The 21,444-nt window shown below is 34.1% G+C and overlaps 1 protein-coding gene and 1 long non-coding RNA gene across 3 annotated transcripts in view; one reads left to right on the forward strand and one right to left on the reverse strand.

The window, feature by feature from the left end:
* Nucleotides 1–253: 253 nt before the first annotated feature.
* On the reverse strand, nucleotides 254–4,505 carry LOC141915535 (uncharacterized). The gene is made up of 3 exons (XR_012620969.1): nucleotides 4,435–4,505; nucleotides 599–713; nucleotides 254–398 (listed from the first exon to the last, which is right to left on the reverse strand). It is a non-coding gene; the product is annotated as an uncharacterized LOC141915535 (long non-coding RNA).
* A 366-nt stretch (nucleotides 4,506–4,871) lies between these two features.
* The window catches only part of LOC141915273 (serologically defined colon cancer antigen 8 homolog), a 214,106-nt gene continuing 197,533 nt past the window's right edge, over nucleotides 4,872–21,444 (forward strand). The window contains exon 1 of one of the 2 annotated variants that reach the window (XM_074806744.1): nucleotides 4,872–4,892. The gene's annotated coding sequence lies outside the window, so the exon portion shown is untranslated. Of the gene's footprint in view, nucleotides 4,893–4,935; nucleotides 5,054–21,444 lie in introns of those variants that run through there. The other variant, XM_074806743.1, reaches the window with a different exon arrangement.

A 21,444-nucleotide genomic window follows, 5' to 3' on the forward strand; every position in this document is an offset into this window, starting at 1 on the left:
TTATTATTATTATTATTATTATTATTATGGTATTTTAATTGCCGGAATTCACTTAAGTGATCAATGACACTTTATTACTGAATAAATCTAATGTGGTGAAAACAAATGTATATTAGTTATACATACTGTTAAAAAGTTTGTTTCAGCTTCCACAATCTATGTTTATGGGAAATGGTTCTTAAGAAAAAGGTACCGTACCAATTTATTAATTTCAATTATATTTAAAATGTGCAAATTATTGATATAAGGCTGATAAAATTATAGTAATAAAAGCATATGATTAATTTAAATTGCTTTCTTTGAAAACTTTCGATATTAATGTGAGATTTGCTCCTTCTTCTATGCCCACTCCTGGTGTCTGTCATTTGCTGAACACTTGAGCCTTGAAGCTCATATTACTGGAAGACAAAGAAATAATAAATCATTTCGTTGGCGTTCAACGAAAACAAGAAAATTGGAAACTGAGATAGGCTTGCTGTAAGAATTTATTTAAAGTCAATAATCTTTTTCTACATCGTCGCGATGATGATTTAATTCGCTCTTAGATATTCAACAGTGATATCTTCACCCAAAAGAATGTTTTTATAGGTTTCCATACCTCTGAATGAGACTAGCGTACACGGGGCATCGGAGTCATCTTTGAAAAATAATTACTCCCAAACGCCACGCAGGAATCTCGTAGTACATGGTGAAATCGTTTGTATACCAGTTTACTTTAATAATAATAAGTTTATTTCTTCACTAAAGAGATACAATACAGAAATACAGTCATCACTATTACATAAAAGAAAAATTGGTTACAGAAAGTACTTCTACACTGTAAAGCGTAGTAAAGAAAAAGGACAAAAAGGGACCCCAAAGGGGGGTATACTTTTAATGAAAAAAAGCCTAATGCCCTGGCGGAATGGATGGACATGATGTTAAACACAAGTATGATAAGTATTAATACAATCCTATTATATGTCTTTTCAAATTCCGCTTGAATATATCGATGTTGGATGCTTGCTGAAGTTCAGTTGGAAGAGAATTCCAGACTCTAATACAATTAATGTTAGGAGAAAACATCCTGATATTGGTTCTGTAATAAGGTAAACGAAATTGATTAGAGTTACGGGTGTTGTGGGAATGAAGATCAGAAATACGAATTAAACTATTGGACAATTTGACAGGCAGCAACACATGGACAGATTTATACATCAGTACAGAATTTTGGAACACATTGATGTCTTGAAGTTTGAGTTGATACGACTTTTTGAACAGTGGAGTAGTGTGTTCTAGAAAATTTACCCCACTAGCAATGCGAATAGCGCGTTTTTGAAGCAAAATAAGGGGTCGTAACCTAGTTACATAATTAGATGCCCAGACGATATTACAGTACTGTAGATACGGAAGGATGAAACCGTTGAATAACTTGATGAGCGCGGATCTAGGAAAAATACGTCGTGCTTTTCTTAATACACCAATATTTCTGCTAACAATAGAGCACAGCTTGTTTATGTGGGAGTTCCATGTTAGGCTGTCATCAATTATTACACCAAGGAATTTTGTTTCTCTGTTTCTAGTTATTGAAACATTACCCATTACAAGGTCGATATCATCAAGAATATTGATCTTTTTATGGAAAAGCATATAATTCGTTTTCAACAGATTAGCAGATAGCCTATTGGAGTTTAGCCAGTTAAACAGTTTAGTGAGCTCAACATTAGTATTTGATTGCAGTATATTCAGATCGGAATGAGAGTTAATGGCAGTCGTATCGTCAGCAAATAGTAAAAAGTTTAAATTACAAGAATAAACGATGTCATTAACAAACAAAATGAATAGCAAGGGCCCTAAGATGGAACCCTGAGGTACCCCTATAGGAATGGGACTGACATCAGATAAATAGTTCTTGAACGACACTTGCTGTAAGCGGTTAGTGAGGTAGGATTTGAACCATGAATGAGCAACCCCTCGAATTCTGTAACTATACAACTTGTCTAATAATATAGAATGATCAATAGTGTCAAATGCTTTTTTTAAATCAAGCATGATACTAACAGTAAATTTTCCATTATCTAGATTCTCAGTGATGTAATTAGTAAATGCGATTAAAGCATGTGACGTGGAGAGACCTTTTCGAAAACCGAATTGGTTACAAGAGAGAATATTGTGTTTATCAATAAAAGAAGATAACCTGTTGCTAACAGCTTTTTCAAAAAGTTTTGAAAATGCTGGTAAAAGTGAAATGGGGCGGTAATTGGACACATTATTTATAACACCGGATTTATAAACAGGGACTACCCTAGCCATTTTGATACCCGATGGGACAATACCAGTAACAAATGAATTGTTAATTACATGCTTTAACGGTTTGCAAATATGCTCGATAGACTGTTTAAAAATAAACATAGGGATTTCATCCCATCCAGATGAAGTTTTGCCTATAAACTGTGAAACAATGTCATGAATTTCTATTTCAGTAACCGGAAACATAAAGAAATTATCAGATATGTTAGTTACATGTGTTTCCCTATTGGGTTCTGGTTGCGGTATATCGCTAGCAATAGAGGAGCCTATAGTACTAAAATAATCATTAAATAGATTAGCAATAGCTTTACAATTATTTATAACAGTACCAGAGGAGTCTAATAAGGCAGATGGTAATTTTGGAGGGCCCTTCAAGGCTAAGGTCTTTTTAATGACGTTCCATGTATCCTTTACCTTGGATTTAGAAAAATCAATGCAAGAAGCGTAATACGAACGCTCTGCGAATCTGAGTAAGTGTTTAAGCTTATTATTATATATAGTATACTCAGATTTATCGTCAGAGTTACGAGATTTCAAATACTTTTTATAGAGGGAATTCTTACGTTTAATCGATATAAGAAGCCCTTTAACCTAGAAAAGATTCAACTTCCCACGTGCAATGATAAAATACCACGGCTCTATTTACTGAAGGAAGGCAAGGCAAAATAATTGTGCGAGTCACTTCAAACAGTTGCAGCGATCGCCATCTATGTAGTAACTAACACATCAATATAAAAAAACAAAGAATAAGTTGTTTCTAGCCTTTTTAAACCTTATCCAATCACAAACAACGTAACATAAATGTTTGAGAGGCTAAATATAATTGGTCAGACTGAGTCAGAAGGTAGTCACGTATATTTACGGGATACCCGTAGAAATACATATGCAAGTCGACCTGATTACAGTAAGAATGGATTAAAAAACGATGTTTTAGGTCAACTGCCAGTCCTTTCTAGTCCTGATAAGACTTTTTATCAGGTATTTACTGTCAAGCCCGACTGAGCTAGGCCACCGTCTGATGCTCTCTCTCAAGTCAAGTTGAAATAGACATTTCCGACTGCTCTAACAGATAAGAGCGCGTACCAGGACGCAAGTGGTGGTAAGATTCAAGAATAGGGGACTAGGTTGTTAACATAGTTTATATCAACCCGCCATCTAAATAATTACCTCCACTGTAATTTGCATTAATTACTACAACAGCCGACGATTTTTGTTCAAAGTATTAGACTACTTAGAAACCACAACAACCCAAACTAATCCGTCAATATAATCACATATAAAAGAACACGGCCCGCCATGACGTCACACTAATTACCACCAAAAACCGTCCGACTTCTATCATCTGAAGCGGGGTGTCCAGCGGGCGCAACGGAAAGGCCGCAAATGATACAATTTCAACCAGTAATTCAACACCCGTTCTTTGGATAAATGGAAAACAACATTACGGTGACAAAAACAGACACCACACAAAAATGAAGAGACAACAAATAAGGGGGCACCTCCATATTCACAATTCACATCCCAAGAACAAGGACTTGGTGTAGATATTCCACCCCCCAATTTTCATGAAACAACCACAAACAACTCATCAATTACTAATTCATAACAACTAAATTTATTTACGTACGGTACATAAAACAAAATTAATACAATCCTCAAATTTAATGCATCAGATTAAATAAGCAATCAAACCTACGATCTTAACACACACTCCAGTACCGTACACACTCACTCTCACTCACAGTACATGCTTACACTCGCACTAAATTATTAGACACTATCATTCTTACTCGTACTCAAACTACACACTCACTCTCACCTATACGAGCAATTATCTAGTTTAGATAATTGCTCGTAGCTCTCACAGTACCGTACACGCTTACAGTCACTGACACTCACATTACACTCTCACTCAAACACTTTCACTCATAGTCAGTAACCTGTTTGTGGTTTAGTTTCACGATCGGATATTTTCACAAACCAGTCAGGAATGGGAAGGTCATTTTTGTATGAAATCTTCGTCAGCCAATTTGACTGACGAGTAATTTGCCTGGCATTTCATTGTCTCTTAAGATATCCGTCTAATTTTTGTTGTAATCGACGCACAACAGAATCGTAGTTTGTCTTATACCTATAACACCTCACCTGACGATCTTAATCCATGTGCAAATCGGCCGTAAAGTGAGAGTAAATTTCCGTCCAGTCAACAGCTGCCATTTTGAAAATTACTAGAGGTGCTGGCACCTGTGGACTGAGGCCAGGACAACAGCACAAACTAACAAAGCGAAACGACGAAATTTAAAAAAATTAAGAAATCAACACTTATTCACATTTTTCTTTTACCAGAAATGTATTATTTCATTATTTGTTATGGAAAACACGAAGATTTGAAATAAAAGTTGGAAAACCATCAAAAATAAAAATTGTCGTTTCGTCTTGGAAGTTTTATATAAATCCTTGTAGGTCCCCTTGTCTTATCATGCCACATGTGCAATACAGAGAAATGGCAGCCAATGGCGAAATTTGTGGAGAAATTAATAAATTTCTCAAAATAATGTTGATTAATCACTCGAAACATACATAAAATTGGATTATTTCGAAAGGTACCTGTGTTAGTTTGGGAATTAAGCCATTAATTGTGGACTGAAGTGAATAGAAAGTATATTTTTGAAGTGTTACTTTTTTCAACCGTGTTTTGGTCCTTGTCATCCCTAACGTTGGTATAAGCCCATCCGATTATAAAAAGCTTACCACCAACAATTAGGTAAGTAACTATTTCACTCACTGACACTCACAGTACACACTCACTCACCGTACACGCTCACAGTCACTCACTCACAGTCTCACTCTCACTCAAACACTGTCACTCACTGGCACTCACAGTACACACCCACTCTCACTCTCACTCACTCTCTCGCACTCACAGTACAAAGTACACAGTACACTCACTCATCTTTTATCTGAATCTGTTCAACATTTTTGAGGTGTAGTCGTAGAGCTGCAGAGTTGTCTGTACATGTACCACGTTCTATATATTTTTTCTTCAGTTGTTGAGGTGTCGAGGTGTAGAGCTGTAGAGTTGTCTGTACCAAAATCACATTCTCTCTATATCTTTGTCAGTTGTTGAGGTGTCGAGGTGTCGAGGTGTAGAGTTGTCTGTACCAAAACCACATTCTCTCTATATCTCTGTCAGTTGTTGAGGTGTCGAGGTGTAGAGTTGTCTGTACCAAAACCACATTCTCTCTACATCTCTGTCAGTTGCACAGGGGTTTGGCGATGGGCTTGGATTTTATTTCCGGGTTGTTGATAATCTCGCGAGAATGGCGCTAAATATGAACTACGAATAAATTCAAAATATCACGGAAATACCTTGTGTTTATATTGTTTATTTATCCGCTATAAAGTTTCGATAAACAATTGGTTGTTAAGAATCATTATCAGACGGTCGTCACGCTTTACTATATAAAATCACAAGGGATGAAACGCCAGGCCTCCGCTGTACTTAAATTTTCAGCCAGAAAGTTGGGACAGTCACGTGACATTCTGATGACATCATCGCATTTAAAACTTCAACACGAAAAGTTAACATATTCACTGACCGATATCAATTGTCAGATTATGATTCATATGAAATAAATAACTTATAAAGAATAAATTATGATGAAATATATAATTCATAGTCAAAAAATGCATTTGAATGCAAGTTATTCTCAAACATTTTTCGTATCATAGTTTCCATCTTATATGCTTCAGGTTCGCGTTCAGTCAAATAAGAAGCGTTAAGTCACGTGACTGTCCCAACTTTCTGGTTGGCACGACTTGAACTGCGTTTCATCCCTTGTGATTTTATATAGTAAAGCGTGACGATCGTCTGATAATGATCCTTAACGACCAATTGTTTATCAGAACTTTATAGCGGATAAATAAACAATATAAACACAAGGTATTTCCGTGATATTTTGAATTTATTCGCAGTTCATATTTAGCACCATTCTCGCGAGATTATCAACAACCCGGAAATAAAATCCAAGCCCATTGCCAAACCCCTGTGGTCAGTTGTTGAGGTGTCGAGGTGTAGAGCTGTAGAGTTGTCTGTACCAAAGCCACATTCTCTCTATATCTTTGTCAGTTGTTGAGGTGTAGAACTGTAGAGTTGTCAGTCATAAGGCATCAGACCACAATTAGGTTAGTAGCTCGAAGATGCGCAGGGCCGGACCCCAAAAATAGTACCTAGAGTGAAGAAGAGGTCCCCCATAAATGTTGCCATAATTTCTGCAAATGGGATAGGTAACGAATTTCGGTTATATGTATGAAATCCATTGATCCTGAGAGACAGATTGATGATGAAATAAGGGATTCCCTGGACTTTTTTTGCTTGGAGTAAGGGTACCAAACACGGTGGGGGATTCCCTTAGATATTTGGCTCGGATGTACTGGCATACCTGTACTGGGATACCCCTCCTTTCTAAAGGTTTGATTATTTCAAAAGTTAGGTTGGGTATGTGGGGCGAAAACCACTTCAATGCGTAGCTAAGATGCTGGCCTATGAGCCATAAGCAGGATTTCCCCTGAATTTACGCGCTTATATATGAACTAAACTCTCTAATTTCTTGTTTTTACTATAGGATATAGAAGATTTTGGAATAGTGGTCTGAGCTCTGACAAAAGCCACGTTCTCTCTTTATGATCATGTCGCACCGCCATCTATCCACCAGTCCTTTTTGGATTGCTAAGTATCGCCAGGTACCATCTATAGACAATTTACGGGAGCTACCACCCGCTATAGTCCCCTATTCTTAAATCGCACCCACGTGGTTATGTTATTATTTATATATGACGTCATCGACAAACTCGTCTTGGAACTAATGACGACCGAAACGGAGACTTGGAAAACTTTACGGTTTTTGCGGTGCTCTGTGCACGCGGCAACAACCAGGGACACATTTCCATGATTATATTGTATTCTTTCCGGCGATAGCATAGCATTCACGAGACGTGTAGCCGTAGGCTATTTCTGACATAGTTTTAGATCCTGGACCTGGTTTAGTACATACCTTGCCATACTGATTTTCAACGGATCGGCAGACTTCCAACTCCAAACATTCGACTTCCACGCTGCCGCCGTGAACTGAACGTTGGACTGTTTGAGATCAGTCAGGATTAGGGTCGTTTCGCCTATCGCTTAGCATTTTCGATTTCGGCATAGTCTATCTTAGTAGACTGGTTCCGGTCTCTGGGAGCTCAGACCGCTATTCTAAAATCTTCTATATCCTATGGTAAAAACAAGAATTTTGAGAGTTTAGCATTATGAGTTTTCCGGTTTGCTCGGCTACCCGTACTGGCGGGGTAGTCTAGATAGGCAAATGAAAGCTCCGGTTTGCTGAACTACCCCTCTTTGCGGGGATGCGGTATGATGTTTGAGCTGACAGTTTCAAGTGGTTAATGGGTGTTTCAAGTGCTTACAACGATGCTTATTACTTAATGTGGTACATGGTGGTTTAAAAAAAGATTTCATAATAATACGCTCACCGCGTGGGCTTCGTACAAAGACCACTGCCTGTGGCCTTCCCAAATTTTAATTGTTCTGTCCGATTTGGTTTCGTCCAATTGAAAGACTGCCTTTTCCAGTTAGGGCATTTTTGGATCACATCACTCAGGAAATGACTTACGCTTTTGGGCCCTTTCGTCGGTCCCACGTGTTTCATTTGAGCTATAGACCACATGGTGACACCATGATGGTCAGAAACTGACCAATTGGGATATTCCCGAGTCTGAACACCTGACTGCGAATTTCGGAAATTTATCAAGTCATGTTTGTTTTCAAACTACCGAGGTATCATCATTGCAAATTCATAAAGTGACCATCACTGACCACCACTGACCAATTCAAACTTCTCGAATATGAGTTCGATATACCGCGTTATGGTGTCAAACTAGAAAGGATTCGCCATAAATATTGAGAATTCATAAATTGACCATCACTGACCACCACTGACCAATTCAAACTTCTCGAATATGAGAACGATATACCGCGTTATGGTGTCAAACTAGAAAAGATTCGCCATTGAAAATTCATGAATTGACCATCACTGACCACCACTGACCAATTGAAACTTCTCGAATGTAAGAAAGATATACCGGTACCGCATTTGGTGTGAAACTAGAAAGCATTCCCCATTAGAATTCATAAATTGACCATCACTGACCACCACTGCCCAAGTGAAACTTCTCGAATATGGTCGAATTCGAAAGTGTTTGTCGTCGTATTGTTATTTCTAGAGACCAGCAGTATGTTTTGCTACTGTTTCTGAATGGCGTTGACATGATGGAAATATATTACTCCTAAATAGGTTACACATCTGGACCTCACTTGCCGCAGTGCGTTATTTTGACTGCATAGTAATGCTAATACATAAACTTTTTTACTACTTGACTCAAAGCTTGACGCGAATCATCGGAACAGTACTGCGTTTGAAAACGAATAGAAAATGTTTACGAGAAGCACCTGCAAATAAGTTATGATAAGATTAAATCTATGGTTAATCGATACTTAAAAAAAACAATTAAATCACAGGCAAGATGACTAAGAACCGTCTTTCAACCAATCAGCGCGATGCCAATTAATTAAATCATTAAACGCATTAGGCTCCTAATATTTGTAATCATTTGTCGTTCTTTAAATTTGGCCACTTTTGTTTCAGAAAACCGCGTACTAGACCAGTGGTCACCAAGGCATTAAAAAAGTTTTGAAAATTCGATGGTAACGATTTGTCCGTCAAAAAACTGTTTCGTTAATATTTCAAGTTTTTTTTTAACTCTTGTACAGAATTCACTATATGAAAAGTGTTCATAGGAATTGAAATTCGGTGTGATATCAGTCACCTGTTACCCCTTTTTCATTGTCAGTTCTTTATTGCACTATCATGCGCTCTTCTAAAATAGAAAAGAACATGTGTGTTTCGTTATAAACAAGGTTAAATTCCAAACGCACATGAAATATCACACAATATACACATCTAGCATTTTCTCTAACTAGGCCCTTTCCAAATGGCAATTGTTTAGTTTTTTTAACGGCCGACATTCAGAAGCACCTAAAAACCAGTGGTAGCGCTTGAGATTTTCAGTGTAGGTAGGGCACATCTCACATCGACTCGGCTCGCAGTCGGTTCGTTTAATGGGAACACATCTGGTTGACACTAGTTTCACAGTAGACGAAATCAGAAAACTTTTTTCAAATGCCTTTGATAACATCTTAAACATAGTATTCTTCTTAATTAGATTTCGTTGATTCCATAGATATGTTTTTATGAAAATTGCTCCAGTTATAACGGATTCATGTGAAATCATTATTTTCAAAATATTCAATTTTCTCCGCTTTTGAAGAAATTCTGACACAATATCATCTCCACTCGACACATGATTTTACTTCGGCGCCTTTAAGGGAGTGTCCCTTAAAGTTGAGTTCTTACTTAGTCAAACAAGGAGATATGCCTGATTCCTTTTTAAAATTTAGATTTCGACAGATATCATCAAATTACTAGAAAGGGACAGCAGCGTTCGGTCATCCACGAAAAATACCTAAAATGCAGTCCTGGGGTTATGGAAAAACAGGACACGAAACATACAGAAAAATCCTTTGTTTGGTTGACTGAAATTATTATTGAACTCTTAAATAGCGACATTCAGAGAAACAAAAACATAAGAATATAATCTCGCCCACCCGTTAAAAAACATAACGTAATGATATGAGGCCATGCGTCATCTTTAATTGAAATCACATTATATTCATTCTCATGCGAGGATGGGTCTCCAAATTCATAGGATAAGGAGAATAATGGTTTGAATGATGAATACAACTGATAAAGCGCCAATTTCACTGATTCTTGCATATAAATGCTCAAAGGCGCTTTACAGTAATCGAGTAAACAGGTGCGTTTTTAGGAGTCTTTTGAATTTGAATTCAAATCGGGTGTTCATGACGACTATAGGCGCTTTTACGAAACTGAATCTTTGTAAATCGATTTAAGTTTCACGTTTACCGCACGCGGTTTAGTGAATCCGATTTGGTAAATCAACTCGTTTATGGACGCGGTTTAGTAAATTGATTTATTAAATCGACTAACTTGCTCGGCGAGCAAGTTAGTGGCGATTTAGTCAGTGAAATCCAACATGGCGTCCTCTTCGACCGCGGGCTAAAGACATCTATTGCAGACCATCATCTATCAATAATTCGGTCACCATTGACGCCCATTTTCTTTCGAATCGCGACCTTTAAATTGATAAATTGATTCGACTCATTTACGAAAAACGATTCGATTTACTAATCCTTTCGTTTTCCAACATCGAATCGGATTTAGCTAAACCGAATCGGATTCAATTTCGTAAAAGCGCCTTATAATTGAGCATTCTAGGGCTGGAGCAAGAAACGTGTGGGATCGTCCGCCAAGGTATCGCTAAGGAGTCAGTCCGTGGTGGCTTTTGAAAGCGACGACCGCATGTGAATGCATTGATTGAATGACATCACAAAAGTCAGATTATATAAAATTAAACATGATATACGGATAGGTTCTTCCAATTAGGCCTATACTGGTAAAAATGAAATGACCCAATATGTGATATAAATGTTCAATCAAAAAGTAGAAAGTGAATCCGTAATTCCAGTATGGTAGGCCTATTGTTACAACATCGAACACTCAAATTCAATCCTTTGTTAAATTGGTAGCCAGTGTAGATGAGCAAGTATCGTGGTCCCTGATTTTAGTTATCGTAATAATTCAAGCCACGCGATTTTGAAGTTCAACAAGTTGGAGTTTGTGTAAAGATGAATGAGTTTGAAATGGAGTGGACTTCAGATATTACTGTTTGCATGCCTATGCATGCCAAAAAAATTCCTTGTGTAAAGCTCAACTTTGTAAATTCCTGGAAAAGCTCGCCTCGGATATTTCAATAATGATTAAACATTAATTTTCCCAACGAAAAACCTAAACAACCAATGTACGCTTGCTTTAAGTTTACCAACGCACTATCGTTGCTTTTTCTAGCTATTTGTACTGTTTTCCACAAAAAGATTGCATTCTTTATTACAGGATTTAAGGATACAACTCTAAAACCAGTTAGTTTAAATTAACCATTATACAATATGATACATGACCAAATACACTGTTAATATGAAAAAGATCCACTATGTACACATTTCAAATCTCAAACCAAGTTTTATCATTAGAACATTACGACACAACGTTCGATCGTTCACTAGAGATCATCTTTTTGAATTTGTACACAGTGAATTTTCGTATCGTATTATGGTATTATCAATTCTCCGCATTTGAGTGTGACTATTCTACAAATACAAAGTTATTTTTAGCAATGAAGTTTTAATTGTCATTTTAAATGTTAACTATCCACTGGTATGTAAACTTACTAACTTTTGGCAACTGACCTCAAATCGTGGAATGGGCTCAGGTAGCCTGCTGATCCACTCTTCATTAATACTACTAAAGAAATATTCAGTATAAGAAGTAAAAAGTATATTAGAGTACTATTTATCTTTATATCGCAATAATTTGTGTACGTATGATTGAAAAACGATATTCTATGGAGTCTCATGTTACGTACTTATGATTATTGTGTATAAGATCAATAATTAGCAACCCTCCACGGATACGAAGCGGCCTAAGTTTACATCCTACCATAATTTTCCCTAAACTCTCAGCATTATATCAAGATCGGTCTTAGAAAATATATGAAGGACGTGTTCACAGGTTAACGAGGCCAAAAATCTTCCTCAAAATTTCAAATTTTTACGAGCAAAGATAATATACTTCATGCTTTTGGTGCAGAAATAATGAATATCCACAAATTGCAAATTGTGATCAAAGTAAACGATCCGAGTGTGGAATTGTTTCGAATTCAGGGTTCTCCCATTTACTCTCCGGTATTTTACAATGTTTCAATAAGATACGTAAGTCGCACTTTTGTAGTGATACAGCTTTCTCTATCGGTCAGCGTTGTGATCACTTAAAATTACCCATTAGTTTGAATTCTCACTGAACTACTACATCCCTTATAACGAATATATATTTCATATGAGGCGATTAACTTTGATGATCTGCGGTCAGTGGACAGCAGTTACGAAACATTCAAAACTACTACATTATCTTCCATCTATTCATTATTCATTTAATGATATGATATGATATGATATGATATAATATCTCCTTTAGTGTTCAGTTTAAACGTCTTGAACGCAAATGTTTGACAAGTTTCGCATAATGGTACCGATACGCACGTTCACACTAGTGAAATGTGCACGTTACAGGCTCAAATGCGCACGTTACAATTACAAATCGAAACGTTGTTCGTTCAAAACCCGATGTGAAAATCTTTTGCATTTAGTGGGAAATTTCAAAGTTAGCTTCCTACAATAAAAATTGGACAAGACTTTTAAAACGACACATTTAATAAGAGTAGTACTGACGAAGGATTCAGGCAATACCCCGTGTTATTTCTAAAAACATTTAACCGGTAATTAGACAGTACTGGTGTAGCTTGTACAGGTAAAAGAGTTGTTATATTTACGTTCAGACCGAATGAAATTATTTGATACGAGACACGACTAAGTTGTGTCCGAAACAGATAAATATAGCTATGTGGTCAGTATTGGTCAAGATTTGGTCACTTGAATAGTTGTTAGATGAAAGCCCACACCATTTCTAATTATTTGACACCAAACACGACTGTGTTGCTTCTAGAATAAACAAATTACTTTAAGGTCAGTATTGGTAAAATATTGGTCAGTTAAATAGTTGTTAGATCATAGCCCGCATCGTATCTAGTAGCTCGACGCCCAAACACGATTTTATTGCTTTACTAAACATAAGAATTACATATGGTGGGTTCTAGTTAGTGGTAACTGGTCAGTACTGGTCAAGCATTGGTCAGTTAAACAATTTTTAGTTTAATGTCCACATTATATCTAGTTATTTGACACCAAACAACTTAATTGTTTGCAAAACAGATAATTTACTATATAGCCAGTACTGGTCATGCATTGGTCAGTTGATAGACCAAGGTCCACGCCACGAGTTATTTGATACTAAACATGATTGTGTCGTTTCCGAAAATTTATCTGTTGGGCAATTTGTGGTCAGCCCTGGTTCGTTGGTTCTTATTTTGCGGGCATTTTATCTCGAACCACCGAAAGACTGAATTACTAATCAATTCAACAGATCATTAATTAATGGAAATGAAGATCAGTGTTAACTAAGTCCTTAGTCTGAATAAAATGTATGTGGTATTATACGGGTGCTATGGTGCTGCACACCGAACTGTAACTTTTTATTTTCACTACTACTGTAATTGACTATGATGTTTTCAAGTGGTCTTAAGTACCGCTAATAGCCGAAAGTCGTTGATTTATGTGAAATTTACACACGGCGCCACCCGTTGGTAGTAAAAGTCACCCGAGCAATACGGGTGTTAATAGATACGCTAGCAAACCGGCATTCTCATAATGGTTCATATATAAGCGCGTAAACTCCGGGGAAATCCTGGGTAAAAGTGCAGATCTGCACCTCTCGTGATTGATGCAACCTACTGATGGACAGAATCCAGGCTAAAATCTTTCTAGTGAAGATATCTTAAAATTTAACCAATGGCAATCGCAATGTACCCCATCCTCGCTTGCCAGGGGTCCGGTATCACTCCCGAACTCGCTTCCACCAGCCCCCTGGCCTCACGAAGCGTGATTTCATTACTGGCGCTGTTGCGCGTGACGTCATATATCGATTTGCGAAATACTTCCTTGTTCGGTAAAACGTTCGCTGATTGGTCAATTTAACGGGAAAACCAACAGAAGTCTACTGACGGTTTGTTACAAGCGCTGTGATTGGTACGACCGGATTCTGGTCGGCTAGTAACGACTCCAACGACTCGTGAGGTCAAGGGGTTCGGGGAACAGCTATAGCGTAGTGGGTTCGAATCCCTTGACGGGTGAAGATGAATGTACCCCAGGAACAGGCACAATGACCGATGTACGACGTCGGATTTTGGTTGATATTTAGTCAAAGCGCATAATGACGTAAAACTTACGTCCTATTCATGTCGCGCTATTGCCAGATAATATAATTTCGGTTGTTATCTGGTCACATCACGGTTCGACGTAAATCTGATGTCGTGGTTACGTCACAAAATTATCAAAAAGTGCCGAACTTGTCCCGTCGTAAGTGACGCAAGACCGACGCCGCGATATGGCAAATTATTTTTGTCCGGATTTTGGTTGATTCATTGATTACGACACGACGCAAGACTCAACGTTAACTGAAATTACAGTGCAGAGGTTACCGGGTGCAGAAAGCTGCTGGCCAATACGCGGTCGTGCAGTTTGATTTTTCAAACCCATTCCCAAACATCGCAAAAATCCGCATTTTTATATTTAATCACACAAATATTGCTATATTTATTTATTTGTCGTATACTTTGGCGATGTCTCAATATTAAATCTTAATTAAATTGTTTAAGCTGGTGGGATTCGAACCTAAAACATACTATGACGTCATTGGGATACCATCTGTCTCAGGGATTCCCTCATCGATAGGCGCGAGTGGTTTAATTTTGAAAATGTTTGCTCAGTTTTAAATTGGCACTCGTTGAAGATCTCATTACAAGGTAATGATGACTGACTATCCGTAGATACTTGTTCAGGACGAATTTTAACTGACGTTGTTTTGATGTAAGGTTAAAAGGCTTGTCGACAAGCAACGCGACGCCTACCGACTCCTACCGACGCAACTGAGCAACTGCAATCGCAGCCCAGCTTATAATGTCGACTGCGCTCCGATTCGCAGCAACTGAGGCCGACTAGCGGGATATGAGATCCTCCCAGTTGCTTCCCTGCTTATGTCGGTTGCGATTACTAGCAACTGCAACAGCTCAAATGGTCACGTGATAAGCATTTTGAGAATAAATTCGAATTATTAGGAAATATATTTCTATTAGAAAAGCTATTTCTTTGAGACTTTGATTTTTCTGATTCTGTTTTGAATACAACGTGCTAGCGACATCATATAACGATGGCCGCTCACACCATAATTCTCCCAATTTCGTTTCTAGATCTTCGGTCCAGTCCTCTGCCGTGCTGAAGGTTTGGTTTACGTTTTGAACTACTTGAATTTGAAAGTTTATGACTAATTACGAATGACGCTAACTAGCGGTGATAATTTGTACTATGTATACGCGGTCTCTCATTGGCTGGAACCCCTGCGCTCAGTTCCGTCGCGTCGCAGATGAGCTTATGTCGGCTGCGATCGAAAGCAACTGCCCGCCTTCCGTAGGCCGGAGTAGAACATGGGCAACTAGCCGGATACGGCTGGCGACGAGTCGGTAGGCGTCGCGTTGCCGTCGCAAGCCGGCTTATGTCAGTAATAGGGGTAATGGGCTTTCATACCAAAGGTCGAACGGTCGAGCTCATTAAAAAACAAAACATTAAAAGTAATTTAAAACTATAATATATTTTCATAACCGTGTGCATTTTATATTAAAACTAAATATTTATTCTAAGATATCAATAATTTAAAAAGCATATTATATTAAATCAATTGGTCGCTCCACTTCGCTACCGCTCCGCTCCGCGACCAATTGATTTATTTACAATACACAAATTCATATAATCAAATATATTCAAATAATAATAATTATTCTATTATTCAACTGAAATACACACGGTTATGCAAATATATTATAGTTTTAAATTACTTTTAATATTTGTTATTAATGAACTCGACCATTCAACCTTTGATATGAAAGCCCATTACCCCTATTACTCTTAAAATATTCATATAAATGAATAACATTTAAATCATTGAACTTCTAAAATCAATTTTAATAAAAAATTTAGTATTAAAATGGAAGCAAATAAGTACTACTGTCCAACATGTAATATCAATATAGATAAATCCCAAAAAGCAAGACACAATAAAACTAAAACACATTTAGAGAATAAATTGAAACTAGAATATGAAGATGATATATTAGAAACTAAATTAGATGAATTAAAGAATGAAAAAGAAGCATACAAATGTGATACATGTAATCAATCATTTAGTGATAAAAGATATTATAATGAACATTTAAAATCTAAAAGTCATATTAGAAATATGAATAATGATATTTTAGGAGAAGATTATTTTGATAATGATAACGATAAGAAACATAAGACAATTAAAAGAATAAGAAATAAATTAAACAATAAAAGACCATACATGGAAGATGTAAGAAAATATATTAATTTATTGGATAATAAAAAAGATATTGAGATAACCGAAGCATTTAAAAGTGATATTGGTCCAGCAGCTATCGAGTTTAAATTTCATAAAGGAAAAACATTAGAAGAAAATAAAAAAACATTTAGAAAATATGAAAGAAATAATAAAAATAATAACTGATGTTGAATATCCTAAAATTAGTATATCAGTTAAAGTAAAGTTTATAAAATCTGAAGATAAACCAATATACAATATAAATTCTCATTCACAACATATTATATCAAAACAACATATAGATGACAAATTAGATAAATGTTATAATGAAGTAAAAACTAAAATAGAAGAGAAATATTTTGAAGGATCTGGTTTAATATTTGATGAAATAATATTTATGACTTTACATGTTTATAACACAAAATATAATAAGTTAACTAAATCAAAACCAATTGATGAAAATAATGTATCATATTATAAAGAACCAGATATTGAAGCATCGAGTTATATTAAACTACCATTTAAAACTAATGCTGTTATAAATGTACAAAATGAAGATGATAAATGTTTTCTATGGGCTATAATAAGTTGTTTACACCCAACAGAAGATATTACACATAGTTTTAGATTAACTCATTATAAACCATTTGAAAATAATTATAAGATAGATAAGTATCCTGTTAGAATTAAAAACATCCCAAAGATAGAAAGAGATAATAATATAAAGATAAATGTATCTGATTTAATCAAATTACCAAATACAAAAGGTAACAATATAAAACATTATACATTAGAACCTTTATACCTATCAAAAGATTATGATTCAAACGGTGTTATAGATATATTATATTATGAGAATCATTATATGTGGATTAAACAAATAGATTTATTTTTTAAATCAGAAAATGATCACCATAAAATATATCTTTGTAGAAAATGTTTACATAGATTCAGTAATGAAAGTACATTATTAAATCATAAACATTTATGTGAAAATCATGATTATTGTAAATTAGTTTTACCAAATGAAAAGGATAAAATATTAGAATTCAAAAAATATGATTACAAAAATAAAGTTCCATTTGTAATATATGGAGGTTTTGAATCATTAAATAAAGAATTAACTGATCAAGATAGAAAAGAAATATATTATAAAAGAAAGAAATTAAATTCTAATGAAAATGATTTTTCAGATGAACCACCAAAAACAAATACTATTAAAAAGATTCATCAATCAGCTGCAGCTTTCGGGTTATATATTAAATCTGATTATCCAGAACTAATTGAAAGTGAATATTATCATTACAGAAATGAAAATGTTATCAATCATTTTTGTGACTTATTAATTGAATATGAAATAAGATTTAGTAAATTATATAATACAAATATAGAAATTATAATGACAGAAGAAGATAAAGAAGAATTTGCGTTTGCAGGTAAATGTTATTATTGTGAAAAGATATTTAATTATAAAGATAAAAAAGTAAGAGACCATGATCATTTGAATGGAAAGTTTAGAGGCGGCGCACATGAGAATTGTAACTTACAAGCTAAGAAAATTAACTTTGTACCAGTTATATTTCATAATCTATCAGGATACGATGCACATTTATTCATCAAACAGTTATGCCATAAAATAGAAGAAATCAATAATGAAATAGAAATATTAAATTCAAATAGATCAAAAGATAAAATACCAACTTATAAATTTAGAATGTTAGCTAAAACATCTGAGAATTATATATCATTCCAATTTGGTTGCCTAAGATTTATAGATTCATATAGATTTTTAAATAGTTCATTAGATAACTTATCAAAATCATTAGTTGATGATGAATTAAAAATATTAAAGCAACATTACCCAAATAATGATGATTTTCAATTAATGAGATATAAAGGAGCAATTCCATATTCATTTTATAAATCACATAATGATTTCAATATGACTGAATTATTGAAAGAACAATTCTATGATGAATTAAAAAATGAATATGTTAAAGATGAAGTCTATAATAGAACATTGAATATTTGGAATCATTTCAAAATAGAAAATCATGGGCAATTAGTAGATTTATATTTAAAATCAGATGTATTATTATTAACCGATATATTCGAAAGGTTTAGAGATGTTAACCTAAAATATTTCAACATTGATCCTTGTCATTGTTATTCATCACCAGGATTAACATGGGATTGTGGATTAAAATTTACAAATATAAAAATGGATTCGTTAACAAATATAGATCAATTACTATTATTTGAAAAATCTATAAGAGGAGGAGTTTCAGGTGTATTAGGTGATAGATATTTCAATGTAAATGATAACCCTGGATATAAGTTATTATATATAGATGCAAATAATTTGTATGGTTGGGCAATGATGGAACCACAACCTTATGGAGTATTTGAATTAACTGAAGTTTTACAGAATGAAAATAATGATAAATTTGATTGGAAGAAAAGAATCCTAGATATTGCAGATGATTCAGATACTGGTTACTTCTTTGTTGTAGATTTAGAATATCCTGAACATATTAAATTTAAATCTAGAAATCTAGCATACTGCCCCGAACATAAAACTGTAACTCATGAAGAATTATCAAATTATCAAAAAAGAATTAAACCCGAAAATCATATTCATACAGAAAAGTTAATGGTAACTCAAGAAGATAAATATAATTATATAGTACATTATAGAATGTTAAAGTTTTATCTAAAACAAGGAATGGTTCTAAAAAAAGTACATAGATATATTTCATTTAGTCAATCTAAGTGGTTAGAAAAATATATAGATTTTAACATCAAACAGAGAACTAAAGCTAAAACTGATTTCGAAAAAGATTTCTATAAGTTAATGAATAATGCATTCTATGGTAAGACTTGTGAAAACATTAGAAATAGAAATGATATTGAGTTAGTCAGTAATGGTAAAAGAATTAGACACTTACAATCATATCCTAAGTTCATTGGTAACAGAATATTTGATGAAAATTTAGCCGCAGTTAAGATGAGAAGAACATCAATGAAATTTAATAAACCAATCTATGTTGGCGCTTCAGTTTTAGAATTATCAAAATTACTAATGTATGAATTCTATTATAATATATTACAACCACTTTTTGGAGAAAAACATATAGAAATATTATATTTTGATACCGATTCTTACATATTAAAGATAAAAACTGATAACATAACTGATGATTTAAAAACATTAAAACATCATTTTGATTTCAGTAATTATCCTAAAGATCATGACTTGTTTAGCAATGATAATAAAAAAGTTCCCGGTAAATTCAAAGATGAATTAGGTGGTGAAGAAATGATTGAATTCATAGGTATTCGATCTAAAATGTATTCATATAAAACTAAAGAACATGAAGCTAAAAAGTTAAAAGGAATAACCAAAAGTGAAGTAGAAAAGAATATTCATTTCAAAGATTACATCAATTGTATATTCAATGAAGAAGTTAGAAAACATAAGATGAGATGTTTAAGATCTGAAGATCATGAAATGTTTATTGAAGAAATTGAAAAGATAAGTCTAAACCCATTTGATGATAAAAGATATATTCTGGATGATGGAATTCATACAGTTGCTTATGGTTGCAATTTAGATGAATACTTAAAATTTAAAAGAGAAGAAACAAAAGAGAACGAGATAACGAAAAGAATTCTAACGTGTTAATCAAATTTTAATAAAAATATGTTATTAAAATGGAGAGTAAACAAGCAAACAGTGAGAACAACAAATTATTTCTAGATAGAATTAAAGATATCACAAATGTAAAATCTGCAGATTATAAATTCAAAAAGTTAACAGAATTAACAATCCATATGAAATATCTAATTACAAATATTGATACAGTTACTAATAACTATGGAGATAAATTAGTTATTCACTTAGAATATGAAGGATTAAAAGGAAATACATATAAATTCAGAACATATTTACCGGATAGATTTCATAGATTATCAAGTGAAGATCTAGAAGAATTATGTTCTGGTGATTTCTATTTCGTATACAAAGGTAAGAATGAAAAAGGGCACCATGAAATAGATTTCGAATAAGAAAATATGTAAAATAAATGGCGGAATTAAAAGAATACAGAATATTTGTTGATTCTAGAAGGCTTACAAATTATAAATCTCATAATTTACTAGTTCAATTAGATAGAGAATTCAAGAATTGTGTAGATTTGAAATTAGTCAATATAAGTTTATGTAATTCTTTTTACAATATATCGAATAAAACTATTGAACATAATACTTTTTTAATTCATATTAGAAATGTAAATAAATGGTTTCATCTAATTTTAAAACCAGGATTATATAATTTAGAAACATTAGCTCAAGAAATCAATCGTAGAGCACGGTTGAAAATTAGAAAAGATGATAAATTTTTAATAAGATTTTTAAAAAGTGATAGCTCAAATAAAATTAAAATAAAGGTATTTGATGAAAGTCAACATGCATTTATAGTAAAAAAACCACTAGCTAAATTGCTAGGAATTGCACCAGATGTTGTTACAGTAAACGTAGAAGGCATTTCAAATATAATACCTTTTACACACTTTTATATTTATTGCAATTTAATCGATCCTACAAAAACATTCGAAGCAACTAAAGATATAACTTGTAATTCTGGTTTACAAAACATTTTACCATTGAAGAATGTTAAAGAATTTGGAACGCAAATAAATTATAATTTAACAGAATGTGATTTCAAACCTTGTATTCCACATTTCAATAATTTCAAATTAGAAATAAGAAATCATAATGGTTATTTAATTGATTTGAATAACTTTCCTGTAATATATGAATTAGTTATAGGATGTAGAGAGTAATTTTTTCATTATATAAATGAATATAACTGTTGGGCCGAGCATATGTTTTGGATTTG

The sequence above is a fragment of the Tubulanus polymorphus genome, chromosome 1 (assembly GCF_964204645.1).
Source record: "Tubulanus polymorphus chromosome 1, tnTubPoly1.2, whole genome shotgun sequence".
NCBI classification, from domain to species: Eukaryota; Metazoa; Nemertea; class Palaeonemertea; order Tubulaniformes; family Tubulanidae; genus Tubulanus; species Tubulanus polymorphus.